We start from the raw sequence: 13112 nt of genomic DNA, 5'->3' as shown, positions 1-13112 counted from the left end.
GTGCACGAAGTGCAAACCACGTGGATACACAGTTTGTGTTGTTATCCAGAAGCTAAAACTCAAGCCTTGGTCGACTTTGCGAGAATGGTGAAGTTGTTGCTGGAATCCAAGTGTGTTGTTCGTGCTCACTAGTTTTGCTACTGAAGTTGTGTCCGAGCACGAAGTGTAAACCTTGTGGATACAAAATTTGGGTTGTCATCCCGAAGATAATACTCGAACCTTGGTCGACTTTGCGAGAATGGTGAAGTTGTTGATGGAATCCAAGTGTGTTGTTCGTGCTCATTACTTTTGCTACCGAAGTTGTGTTCGCGCACGAAGTGCAAACCACGTGGATATACAATTTGTGTAGTTATCCAGATGCTAAAACTCAAGCCTTGGTCGACTTTGCGAGAATGGTGAAGTTGTCGATGGAATCCAAGTGTGTTGTTCGTGCTCACTAGTTTTGCTATCGAAGATGGGTTCGTGCACGAAGTGCAAACCACGTGGATACACAGTTTGTGTTGTTATCCAGAAGCTAAAACTCAAGCCTTGGTCGACTTTGCGAGAATGGTGAAGTTGTTGCTGGAATCCAAGTGTGTTGTTCGTGCTCACTAGTTTTGCCACTGAAGTTATGTCCGAGCACGAAGTGTAAACCTTGTGGATACAAAATTTGGGTTGTCATCCCGAAGATAATACTCGAACCTTGGTCGACTTTGCGAGAATGGTGAAGTTGTTGATGGAATCCAAGTGTGTTGTTCGTGCTCACTACTTTTGCTACCGAAGTTGTGTTCGCGCACGAAGTGCAAACCACGTGGATACACAATTTGTGTAGTTATCCAGATGCTAAAACTCAAGCCTTGGTCGTCTTTGCGAGAATGGTGAAGTTGTCGATGGAATCCAAGTGTGTTGTTCGTGCTCACTAGTTTTGCTACCGAAGATGGGTTCGTGCACGAAGTGCAAACCACGTGGATACACAGTTTGTGTTGTTATCCAGAAGCTAAAACTCAAGCCTTGGTCGACTTTGCGAGAATGGTGAAGTTGTTGCTGGAATCCAAGTGTGTTGTTCGTGCTCACTAGTTTTGCTACTGAAGTTGTGTCCGAGCACGAAGTGTAAACCTTGTGGATACAAAATTTGGGTTGTCATCCCGAAGATAATACTCGAACCTTGGTCGACTTTGCGAGAATGGTGAAGTTGTCGATGGAATCAAAGTGAGTTGTTCGTGCTCACTAGTTTTGGTGCCGAAGTTGTGTCCGAGCACGAAGTGTAAACCATGTGGATACACAATTTGTGTTGTTATCCAGAAGCTAACACTCGAGCCTTGGTCGACTATGCGAGAATTGTGAAGTTGTTGATGGAATAAAATTCGTGCATACGAGTTTTTCTACCGAAGTTGTGTTCGAGCACGAAGTGTAAACCATGTAGATACACAATTTGTGTTGTTATCCTTAAGATAATACTCGAACCTTGGTTGACTTTGCCAGAATGGTGAAGTTGTTGATGGAATCCAAGTGTGTTGTTTGTGCTCACTACTTTTGCTACCGAAGTTGTGTTCGCGCACGAAGTGCAAACCACGTGGATACACAATTTGTGTAGTTATCCAGATGCTAAAACTCAAGCCTTGGTCGACTTTGCGAGAATGGTGAAGTTTTTGATGGAATCCAAGTGTGTTGTTCGTGCTCACTAGTTTTGCTACCGAAGTTGGGTCCGAGCACGAAGTGTAAACCATGTGGATACATAATTTGTGTTGTTATCCCGATGCTAATACTCGAGCCTTGGTCGACTATGCGAGAATTGTGAAGTTGTTGATGGAATCCAGGTGTGTTGTTCGTGCTCACTAGTTTTGGTACCGAAGTTGTGTCCGAGCACGAAGTGTAAACCATGTGGATACATAATTTGTGTTGTTATCCCGAAGCTAATACTCGAGCCTTGGTCGACTTTGCGAGAATGGCGAAGTTGTTGGTGGAATCCAAGTGTGTTGTTCGTGCTCACTAGTTTTGCTACCGAAGATGTGTTCGAGCACGTAGTGTAAACCGTGTGGATACACAATTGGTGTTGTTATGCTGAAGATAACACTCGAACCTTGGTCGACTTTGCGAGAATGATGAAGTTATTGATGGAATCCAAGTGTGTTGTTCGTGCTCACTAGTTTTGCTACCGAAGATGGGTTCGTGCACGAAGTGCAAACCACGTGGATACACAGTTTGTGTTGTTATCCAGAAGCTAAAACTCAAGCCTTGGTCGACTTTGCGAGAATGGTGAAGTTGTTGCTGGAATCCAAGTGTGTTGTTCGTGCTCACTAGTTTTGCTACTGAAGTTGTGTCCGAGCACGAAGTGTAAACCTTGTGGATACAAAATTTGGGTTGTCATCCCGAAGATAATACTCGAACCTTGGTCGACTTTGCGAGAATGGTGAAGTTGTTGATGGAATCCAAGTGTGTTGTTCGTGCTCATTACTTTTGCTACCGAAGTTGTGTTCGCGCACGAAGTGCAAACCACGTGGATATACAATTTGTGTAGTTATCCAGATGCTAAAACTCAAGCCTTGGTCGACTTTGCGAGAATGGTGAAGTTGTCGATGGAATCCAAGTGTGTTGTTCGTGCTCACTAGTTTTGCTATCGAAGATGGGTTCGTGCACGAAGTGCAAACCACGTGGATACACAGTTTTTGTTGTTATCCAGAAGCTAAAACTCAAGCCTTGGTCGACTTTGCGAGAATGGTGAAGTTGTTGCTGGAATCCAAGTGTGTTGTTCGTGCTCACTAGTTTTGCCACTGAAGTTATGTCCGAGCACGAAGTGTAAACCTTGTGGATACAAAATTTGGGTTGTCATCCCGAAGATAATACTCGAACCTTGGTCGACTTTGCGAGAATGGTGAAGTTGTTGATGGAATCCAAGTGTGTTGTTCGTGCTCACTACTTTTGCTACCGAAGTTGTGTTCGCGCACGAAGTGCAAACCACGTGGATACACAATTTGTGTAGTTATCCAGATGCTAAAACTCAAGCCTTGGTCGTCTTTGCGAGAATGGTGAAGTTGTCGATGGAATCCAAGTGTGTTGTTCGTGCTCACTAGTTTTGCTACCGAAGATGGGTTCGTGCACGAAGTGCAAACCACGTGGATACACAGTTTGTGTTGTTATCCAGAAGCTAAAACTCAAGCCTTGGTCGACTTTGCGAGAATGGTGAAGTTGTTGCTGGAATCCAAGTGTGTTGTTCGTGCTCACTAGTTTTGCTACTGAAGTTGTGTCCGAGCACGAAGTGTAAACCTTGTGGATACAAAATTTGGGTTGTCATCCCGAAGATAATACTCGAACCTTGGTCGACTTTGCGAGAATGGTGAAGTTGTCGATGGAATCAAAGTGAGTTGTTCGTGCTCACTAGTTTTGGTGCCGAAGTTGTGTCCGAGCACGAAGTGTAAACCATGTGGATACACAATTTGTGTTGTTATCCAGAAGCTAACACTCGAGCCTTGGTCGACTATGCGAGAATTGTGAAGTTGTTGATGGAATAAAATTCGTGCATACGAGTTTTTCTACCGAAGTTGTGTTCGAGCACGAAGTGTAAACCATGTAGATACACAATTTGTGTTGTTATCCTTAAGATAATACTCGAACCTTGGTTGACTTTGCCAGAATGGTGAAGTTGTTGATGGAATCCAAGTGTGTTGTTTGTGCTCACTACTTTTGCTACCGAAGTTGTGTTCGCGCACGAAGTGCAAACCACGTGGATACACAATTTGTGTAGTTATCCAGATGCTAAAACTCAAGCCTTGGTCGACTTTGCGAGAATGGTGAAGTTTTTGATGGAATCCAAGTGTGTTGTTCGTGCTCACTAGTTTTGCTACCGAAGTTGGGTCCGAGCACGAAGTGTAAACCATGTGGATACATAATTTGTGTTGTTATCCCGAAGCTAATACTCGAGCCTTGGTCGACTATGCGAAAATTGTGAAGTTGTTGATGGAATCAAAGTATGGTGTTCGTGCTTACTTGTTTTGCTACCGAAGTTGTGTTCGAGCACGAAGTGTAAACCATGTAGATACACAATTTGTGTTGTTATCCTGAAGCTAATACTCGAGCCTTGGTCGACTTTGCGAGAATGGCGAAATTGTTGGTGGAATCCAAGTGTGTTGTTCGTGCTCACTAGTTTTGCTACCGAAGATGTGTTTCGTGCACGTAGTGTTAACCGTGTGGATACACAATTGGTGTTGTTATCTTGAAGATAATACTCGAACCTTGGTCGACTTTGCGAGAATGGTGAAGTTGTTGATGGAATCCAAGTGTGTTGTTCGTGCTCACTAGTTTTGGTACCGAAGTTGTGTCCGAGCACGAAGTGTAAACCATGTGGATACATAATTTGTGTTGTTATCCCGAAGCTAATACTCGAGCCTTGGTCGACTATGCGAGAATTGTGAAGTTGTTGATGGAATCCAGGTGTGTTGTTCGTGCTCACTAGTTTTGGTACCGAAGTTGTGTCCGAGCACGAAGTGTAAACCATGTGGATACATAATTTGTGTTGTTATCCCGAAGCTAATACTCGAGCCTTGGTCGACTTTGCGAGAATGATGAAGTTGTTGATGGAATCCAAGTGTGTTGTTCGTGCTCACTAGTTTTGCTACCGAAGATGTGTTCGTGCACGAAGTGCAAACCACGTGGATACACAGTTTGTGTTGTTATCCAGAAGGTAAAACTCAAGCCTTGGTCGACTTTGCGAATGGTGAAGTTGTTGCTGGAATCCAAGTGTGTTGTTCGTGCTCACTAGTTTTGCTACTGAAGTTGTGTCCGAGCACGAAGTGTAAACCTTGTGGATACAAAATTTGGGTTGTCATCCCGAAGATAATACTCGAACCTTGGTCGTCTTTGCGAGAATGGTGAAGTTGTCGATGGAATCCAAGTGTGTTGTTCGTGCTCACTAGTTTTGCTACCGAAGATGGGTTCGTGCACGAAGTGCAAACCACGTGGATACACAGTTTGTGTTGTTATCCAGAAGCTAAAACTCAAGCCTTGGTCGACTTTGCGAGAATGGTGAAGTTGTTGCTGGAATCCAAGTGTGTTGTTCGTGCTCACTAGTTTTGCTACTGAAGTTGTGTCCGAGCACGAAGTGTAAACCTTGTGGATACAAAATTTGGGTTGTCATCCCGAAGATAATACTCGAACCTTGGTCGACTTTGCGAGAATGGTGAAGTTGTCGATGGAATCAAAGTGAGTTGTTCGTGCTCACTAGTTTTGGTGCCGAAGTTGTGTCCGAGCACGAAGTGTAAACCATGTGGATACACAATTTGTGTTGTTATCCAGAAGCTAACACTCGAGCCTTGGTCGACTATGCGAGAATTGTGAAGTTGTTGATGGAATAAAATTCGTGCATACGAGTTTTTCTACCGAAGTTGTGTTCGAGCACGAAGTGTAAACCATGTAGATACACAATTTGTGTTGTTATCCTTAAGATAATACTCGAACCTTGGTTGACTTTGCCAGAATGGTGAAGTTGTTGATGGAATCCAAGTGTGTTGTTTGTGCTCACTACTTTTGCTACCGAAGTTGTGTTCGCGCACGAAGTGCAAACCACGTGGATACACAATTTGTGTAGTTATCCAGATGCTAAAACTCAAGCCTTGGTCGACTTTGCGAGAATGGTGAAGTTTTTGATGGAATCCAAGTGTGTTGTTCGTGCTCACTAGTTTTGCTACCGAAGTTGGGTCCGAGCACGAAGTGTAAACCATGTGGATACATAATTTGTGTTGTTATCCCGAAGCTAATACTCGAGCCTTGGTCGACTATGCGAGAATTGTGAAGTTGTTGATGGAATCAAAGGGTGGTGTTCGTGCTTACTTGTTTTGCTACCGAAGTTGTGTTCGAGCACGAAGTGTAAACCATGTAGATACACAATTTGTGTTGTTATCCTGAAGCTAATACTCGAGCCTTGGTCGACTTTGCGAGAATGGCGAAATTGTTGGTGGAATCCAAGTGTGTTGTTCGTGCTCACTAGTTTTGCTACCGAAGATGTGTTTCGTGCACGTAGTGTTAACCGTGTGGATACACAATTGGTGTTGTTATCTTGAAGATAATACTCGAACCTTGGTCGACTTTGCGAGAATGGTGAAGTTGTTGATGGAATCCAAGTGTGTTGTTCGTGCTCACTAGTTTTGGTACCGAAGTTGTGTCCGAGCACGAAGTGTAAACCATGTGGATACATAATTTGTGTTGTTATCCCGAAGCTAATACTCGAGCCTTGGTCGACTATGCGAGAATTGTGAAGTTGTTGATGGAATCCAGGTGTGTTGTTCGTGCTCACTAGTTTTGGTACCGAAGTTGTGTCCGAGCACGAAGTGTAAACCATGTGGATACATAATTTGTGTTGTTATCCCGAAGCTAATACTCGAGCCTTGGTCGACTTTGCGAGAATGATGAAGTTGTTGATGGAATCCAAGTGTGTTGTTCGTGCTCACTAGTTTTGCTACCGAAGATGTGTTCGTGCACGAAGTGCAAACCACGTGGATACACAGTTTGTGTTGTTATCCAGAAGGTAAAACTCAAGCCTTGGTCGACTTTGCGAATGGTGAAGTTGTTGCTGGAATCCAAGTGTGTTGTTCGTGCTCACTAGTTTTGCTACTGAAGTTGTGTCCGAGCACGAAGTGTAAACCTTGTGGATACAAAATTTGGGTTGTCATCCCGAAGATAATACTCGAACCTTGGTCGACTTTGCGAGAATGGTGAAGTTGTCGATGGAATCGAAGTGTGTTGTTCGTGCTCACTAGTTTTGGTGCCGAAGTTGTGTCCGAGCACGAAGTGTAAACCATGTGGATACACAATTTGTGTTGTTATCCAGAAGCTAACACTCGAGCCTTGGTCGACTATGCGAGAATTGTGAAGTTGTTGATGGAATAAAATTCGTGCATACGAGTTTTTCTACCGAAGTTGTGTTCGAGCACGAAGTGTAAACCATGTAGATACACAATTTGTGTTGTTATCCTTAAGATAATACTCGAACCTTGGTTGACTTTGCCAGAATGGTGAAGTTGTTGATGGAATCCAAGTGTGTTGTTTGTGCTCACTACTTTTGCTACCGAAGTTGTGTTCGCGCACGAAGTGCAAACCACGTGGATACACAATTTGTGTAGTTATCCAGATGCTAAAACTCAAGCCTTGGTCGACTTTGCGAGAATGGTGAAGTTTTTGATGGAATCCAAGTGTGTTGTTCGTGCTCACTAGTTTTGCTACCGAAGTTGGGTCCGAGCACGAAGTGTAAACCATGTGGATACATAATTTGTGTTGTTATCCCGAAGCTAATACTCGAGCCTTGGTCGACTATGCGAGAATTGTGAAGTTGTTGATGGAATCAAAGGGTGGTGTTCGTGCTTACTTGTTTTGCTACCGAAGTTGTGTTCGAGCACGAAGTGTAAACCATGTAGATACACAATTTGTGTTGTTATCCTGAAGCTAATACTCGAGCCTTGGTCGACTTTGCGAGAATGGCGAAATTGTTGGTGGAATCCAAGTGTGTTGTTCGTGCTCACTAGTTTTGCTACCGAAGATGTGTTTCGTGCACGTAGTGTTAACCGTGTGGATACACAATTGGTGTTGTTATCTTGAAGATAATACTCGAACCTTGGTCGACTTTGCGAGAATGGTGAAGTTGTTGATGGAATCCAAGTGTGTTGTTCGTGCTCACTAGTTTTGGTACCGAAGTTGTGTCCGAGCACGAAGTGTAAACCATGTGGATACATAATTTGTGTTGTTATCCCGAAGCTAATACTCGAGCCTTGGTCGACTATGCGAGAATTGTGAAGTTGTTGATGGAATCCAGGTGTGTTGTTCGTGCTCACTAGTTTTGGTACCGAAGTTGTGTCCGAGCACGAAGTGTAAACCATGTGGATACATAATTTGTGTTGTTATCCCGAAGCTAATACTCGAGCCTTGGTCGACTTTGCGAGAATGATGAAGTTGTTGATGGAATCCAAGTGTGTTGTTCGTGCTCACTAGTTTTGCTACCGAAGATGTGTTCGTGCACGAAGTGCAAACCACGTGGATACACAGTTTGTGTTGTTATCCAGAAGGTAAAACTCAAGCCTTGGTCGACTTTGCGAATGGTGAAGTTGTTGCTGGAATCCAAGTGTGTTGTTCGTGCTCACTAGTTTTGCTACTGAAGTTGTGTCCGAGCACGAAGTGTAAACCTTGTGGATACAAAATTTGGGTTGTCATCCCGAAGATAATACTCGAACCTTGGTCGACTTTGCGAGAATGGTGAAGTTGTCGATGGAATCGAAGTGTGTTGTTCGTGCTCACTAGTTTTGGTGCCGAAGTTGTGTCCGAGCACGAAGTGTAAACCATGTGGATACACAATTTGTGTTGTTATCCAGAAGCTAACACTCGAGCCTTGGTCGACTATGCGAGAATTGTGAAGTTGTTGATGGAATAAAATTCGTGCATACGAGTTTTTCTACCGAAGTTGTGTTCGAGCACGAAGTGTAAACCATGTAGATACACAATTTGTGTTGTTATCCTTAAGATAATACTCGAACCTTGGTCGACTTTGCGAGAATGGTGAAGTTGTTGATGGAATCCAAGTGTGTTGTTCGTGCTCACTACTTTTGCTACCGAAGTTGTGTTCGCGCACGAAGTGCAAACCACGTGGATACACAATTTGTGTAGTTATCCAGATGCTAAAACTCAAGCCTTGGTCGACTTTGCGAGAATGGTGAAGTTGTCGATGGAATCCAAGTGTGTTGTTCGTGCTCACTAGTTTTGCTACCGAAGATGGGTTCGTGCACGTAGTGCAAACCACGTGGATACACAGTTTGTTTTGTTATCCAGAAGCTAAAACTCAAGCCTTGGTCGACTTTGCGAGAATGGTGAAGTTGTTGCTGGAATCCAAGTGTGTTGTTCGTGCTCACTAGTTTTGCTACTGAAGTTATGTCCGAGCACGAAGTGTAAACCTTGTGGATACAAAATTTGGGTTGTCATCCCGAAGATAATACTCGAACCTTGGTCGACTTTGCGAGAATGGTGAAGTTGTTGATGGAATCCAAGTTTGTTGTTCGTGCTCACTACTTTTGCTACCGAAGTTGTGTTCGCGCACGAAGTGCAAACCACGTGGATACACAATTTGTGTAGTTATCCAGATGCTAAAACTCAAGCCTTGGTCGACTTTGCGAGAATGGTGAAGTTGTCGATGGAATCCAAGTGTGTTGTTCGTGCTCACTAGTTTTGCTACCGAAGATGGGTTCGTGCACGAAGTGCAAACCACGTGGATTGACAGTTTGTGTTGTTATCCAGAAGCTAAAACTCAAGCCTTGGTCGACTTTGCGAGAATGGTGAAGTTGTTGCTGGAATCCAAGTGTGTTGTTCGTGCTCACTAGTTTTGCTACTGAAGTTGTGTCCGAGCACGAAGTGTAAACCTTGTGGATACAACATTTGGGTTGTCATCCCGAAGATAATACTCGAACCTTGGTCGACTTTGCGAGAATGGTGAAGTTGTCGATGGAATCCAAGTGTGTTGTTCGTGCTCACTAGTTTTGGTGCCGAAGTTGTGTCCGAGCACGAAGTTTAAACCATGTGGATACACAATTTGTGTTGTTATCCAGAAGCTAACACTCGAGCCTTGGTCGACTATGCGAGAATTGTGAAGTTGTTGATGGAATAAAATTCGTGCTTACGAGTTTTTCTACCGAAGTTGTGTTAGAGCACGAAGTGTAAACCATGTAGATACACAATTTGTGTTGTTATCCTGAAGATAATACTCGAACCTTGGTCGACTTTGCGAGAATGGTGAAGTTGTTGATGGAATCCAAGTGTGTTGTTCGTGCTCACTAGTTTTGGTACCGAAGTTGTGTCCGCGCACAATGTGTAAACCATGTGGATACACAATTTGTGTTGTTATCCTGAAGCTAATACTCGAGCCTTGGTCGACTTTGCGAGAATGGCGAAGTTGTTGATGGAATCCAAGTGTGTTGTTCGTGCTCACTAGTTTTGCTACCGAAGTTTTGTTCGTGCACGAAGTGTAAACCACGTGGATACACAGTTTGTGTTGTTATCCAGAAGCTAAAACTCAAGCCTTGGTCGACTTTGCGAGAATGGTGAAGTTGTTGATGGAATCCAAGTGTGTTGTTCGTGCTCACTAGTTTTGCTACCGAAGTTGTGTTCGTGCACGAAGTGTAAACCACGTGGATACACAGTTTGTGTTGTTATCCAGAAGCTAACACTCGAGCCTTGGTCGACTATGCGAGAATTGTGAAGTTGTTGATGGAATAAAATTCGTGCTTACGAGTTTTTCTACCGAAGTTGTGTTCGAGCACGAAGTGTAAACCATGTAGATACACAATTTGTGTTGTTATCCTGAAGATAATACTCGAACCTTGGTCGACTTTGCGAGAATGGTGAAGTTGTTGATGGAATCCAAGTGTGTTGTTCGTGCTCACTACTTTTGCTACCGAAGTTGTGTTCGCGCACGAAGTGCAAACCACGTGGATACACAATTTGTGTAGTTATCCAGATGCTAAAACTCAAGCCTTGGTCTACTTTGCGAGAATGGTGAAGTTTTTGATGGAATCCAAGTGTGTTGTTCGTGCTCACTAGTTTTTGTCCCGAAGTTGTGTCCGAGCACGAAGTGTAAGCCATGTGGATACATAATTTGTGTTGTTATCCCGAAGCTAATACTCGAGCCTTGGTCGACTATGCGAGAATTGTGAAGTTGTTGATGGAATCAAAGTGTGGTGTTCATGCTTACTTGTTTTGCTACCGAAGTTGTGTTCGAGCACGAAGTGTAAACCATGTAGATACACAATTTGTGTTGTTATCCTGAAGCTAATACTCGAGCCTTGGTCGACTTTGCGAGAATGGCGAAGTTGTTGATGGAATCCAAGTGTGTTGTCCGTGCTCACTAGTTTTGCTACCGAAGATGTGTTTCGTGCACGTAGTGTAAACCGTGTGGATACACAATTGGTGTTGTTATCCTGAAGATAATACTCGAACCTTGGTCGACTTTGCGAGAATGGTGAAGTTGTTGATGGAATCAAAGTGTGGTGTTCGTTGTTACTAGTTTTGCTACCGAAGTTGTGTTCGAGCACGAAGTGTAAACCATGTAGATACACAATTTGTGTTGTTATCCTGAAGCTAATACTCGAGCCTTGGTCGACTTTGCGAGAATGGCGAAGTTGTTGATGGAATCCAAGTGTGTTGTTCGTGCTCACTTGTTTTGCTACCGAAGTTGTGTTCGTGCACGAAGTGTAAACCACGTGGATACACAGTTTGTGTTGTTATCCAGAAGCTAACACTCGAGCCTTGGTCGACTATGCGAGAATTGTGAAGTTGTTGATGGAATCAAATTCGTGCTTACGAGTTTTTCTACCGAAGTTGTGTTCGAGCACGAAGTGTAAACCATGTAGATACACAATTTGTGTTGTTATCCTGAAGATAATACTCGAACCTTGGTCGACTTTGCGAGAATGGTGAAGTTGTTGATGGAATCCAAGTGTATTGTTCGTGCTCACTAGTTTTGCTACCGAAGATGTGTCCGAGCACGAAGTGTAAACCATGTGGATACAAAATTTGTGTTGTTATCCCGAAGATAATACTCGAACCTTGGTCGACTTTGTAAGAATGGTGAAGTTGTTGATGGAATCCAAGTGTGTTGTTCGTGCTAATTAGTTTTGCTACCGAAGTTGTGTCCGAGCACGAAGTGTAAACTATGTGGATACACAATTTGTGTTGTTATCCGGAAGCTAATACTCGAGCCTTGGTCGACTTTGCGAGAATAGTGAAGTTGTTGATGGAATCCAGGTGTGTTGCTCGTGCTCACTAGTTTTTGTACCGAGGTTGTGTTCGAGCACGAAGTGTAACCCGTGTGGATACACATCTTGTGTTGTTATCCTGAAGATAATACTCGAGCCTTGGTCGATTTTGCGAGAATGGTGAAGTTGTTGATGGAATCCAACTGTGTTGTTCGTGCTCACTAGTTTTGCTACCGAAGTTGTGTTCGTGCACGAAGTGTAAACCATGTGGATACACAATTTGTTTTGTTATCCCGAAGCTAATACTCGAGCCTTGGTCGACTATGCGAGAATTGTGAAGTTGTTGATGGAATCAAAGTGTGGTGTTCGTGCTTACTAGTTTTGCTACCGAAGTCGTGTTCGAGCACGAAGTGTAAACCATGTGGATACACAATTTGTGTTGTTATCCCGAAGCTAATACTCGAGCCTGGGTCGACTATGCGAGAATTGTGAAGTTGTTGATAGAATCAAATTCGTGCTTACTAGTTTTCAACCAAAGTTGTGTTCGAGCACGAAGTGTAAACCATGTAGATACACAATTTGTGTTGTTATCCTGAAGCTAATACTCGACCCTTGGTCGACTTTGCGAGAATGGTGAAGTTGTTGATGGAATCCAAGTGTATTGTTCGTGCTCACTAGTTTTGCTACCAAAGATGTGTCCGAGCACGAAGTGTAAACCATGTGGATACAAAATTTGTGTTGTTATCCCGAAGATAATACTCGAACCTTGGTCGACTTTGCAAGAATGGTGAAGTTGTTGATGGAATCCAGGTGTGTTGTTCGTGCTCACTAGTTTTGCTACCGAAGTTGTGTTCGACCACGAAGTGTAACCCGTGTGGATACACAATTTGTGTTGTTATCCGGAAGCTAATTCTCGAGCCTTGGTCGACTTTGCGAGAATTGTGAAGTTGTTGATGGAATTAACCCGTGTGGATACATAATTTGTGTTGTTATCCTGAAGATAATACTCGAGCCTTGGTCGATTTTGCGAGAATGGTGAAGTTGTTGATGGAATCCAGGTGTGTTGTTCGTCCTCATTAGTTTTGCTACCGAAGTTGTGTCCGAGCACGAAGTGTAAACCATGTGGATACAGACTTTGTGTTGTTATCCGGAAGCTAATACTCGAACCTTGGTCGACTTTGTAAGAATGGTGAAGTAGTTGATGCAATCCAAGTGTGTTGTTCGTGCTCACTAGTTTTGGTACCGAAGTTGTGTCCGAGCACGAAGTGTAAACCATGTGGATACACAATTTGTGTTGTTATCCCGAAGCTAATACTCGAGCCTGGGTCGACTATGCGAGAATTGTGAAGTTGTTGATAGAATGAAATTCGTGCTTACTAGTTTTCTACCGAAGTTGTGTTCGAGCACGAAGTG

Source organism: Oryza brachyantha, unplaced genomic scaffold (assembly GCF_000231095.2).
Source record: "Oryza brachyantha unplaced genomic scaffold, ObraRS2 ChrUN-Ctg44, whole genome shotgun sequence".
NCBI classification, from domain to species: domain Eukaryota; kingdom Viridiplantae; phylum Streptophyta; class Magnoliopsida; order Poales; family Poaceae; genus Oryza; species Oryza brachyantha.
This window is presented reverse-complemented; position numbering follows the sequence as displayed.